The sequence below is a fragment of the Mus pahari genome, chromosome 10 (genome assembly GCF_900095145.1).
Source record: "Mus pahari chromosome 10, PAHARI_EIJ_v1.1, whole genome shotgun sequence".
In the NCBI taxonomy this organism is placed as follows: domain Eukaryota; kingdom Metazoa; phylum Chordata; class Mammalia; order Rodentia; family Muridae; genus Mus; species Mus pahari.
In genome coordinates, this window is record NC_034599.1 from 17610594 (window position 1) to 17611955 (window position 1362).

The following is a 1362-nucleotide window of genomic DNA, read 5'->3' on the forward strand; positions in this document are numbered from 1 at the left end:
GCCTCTCCTGAGTCAGAACGTGGGGGAGTCCTTTCTTTGTGGGTCTTTCAATAGTATGCAAAAACAAAGAGTGTTTATTCTGCAGAAACATCCAGCATGTGGGGGTGTAGGGTGTTAACCATTCTCTAAGATGGTGACCCCAGACAAAGGCATGCAGGCCTTCTTATAGGGAACTGGAGGGAACTCTTTAGAAGGACTAGGTAATCTAAAATTTCACTGGTGGGTGCTAGGGACTCACAGGTGATCAGTCATCTACATTCCTATGCTGTGAGCATTCAACCATGTGACGAATGAGATAGGCTGTCCATTCGGAGATAGTTCCTCATTTTTGTTGTTATCCCCTGGCTGTTCTTTGGTAGGGGGTTTTATGATCTCGTTCTGGGTTTTATGGTCTTGTCCTAGAGCTGATGTCTTATGACCTAGTTTCTGGAATTTATGGTCTATTCTTGGAGATGGTGCCTTATGGCCTTTTTGAAATCAGGCCTGGTCCTTAAATGGAGACAAATGGGGATTATGTTGTCCTTTCACTCCACAGTCCAGTTGTCTACTCCTCAGGTTACTTATCTGAGACTAGATGTAACTCCTACTCACAAGGACATCACCCTAAATTAAAAAAAAAAAATCTGGTGAGATGGCTCAGCGGGTAAGAACACCCTACTGCTCTTCCGAAGGTACAGAGTTCAAATCCCAGCAACCACATGGTGGCTCACAACCATCCTTAACAAGATCTGACTCCCTCTTCTGGAGTGTCTGGGGACAGCTACAATGTACTTACATATAATAAATAAATCTTTAAAAAAAAAAAAAAATCAATCCAGTCACTCACAGTCCCCATCACCAAAGATCAAATTCTATCATTTCTAGGGATGACTGGCTTCTTATGCTCTTGAAGTCTCTTTTACTCTCATCTTGCTTTCCCCTTACATGAGGTGACTCATGGCTTCTCTCATGAACTACTCCTTGTGCCCATTACCAAGCCCCTTCATAGAATTCAACAGGCCCTTCTCCAAGCTCCAGCTGCATACCTTCCAGACTCAACACTCCCTTCTCTCTCCATGTTACTAAAAAGGAGGAATATGCTCTAGGAGTCTTGGGTCACCAACTACGACCTTCCTTGGCACCTGGAAAAATGAGAGCACACTATATAAAGATGGGTACCTTCTCTGCTGGCCCTGGCTGTGAAAGAATTAAATTTCAGAATCCAGGACAAAGGTGGCTCATGTTAGTTAATGAAAAAGAATCCCAGGCCTAAGAAAAGCAGAACAGGCCAGAGCAGAGGCTGTTAGGCTCCAGGGACTGGCCAGCCATAAAGATAAGGGAGGAGTACGAGGATGTCCCAACTATCTCAGCTGAATTATGGGC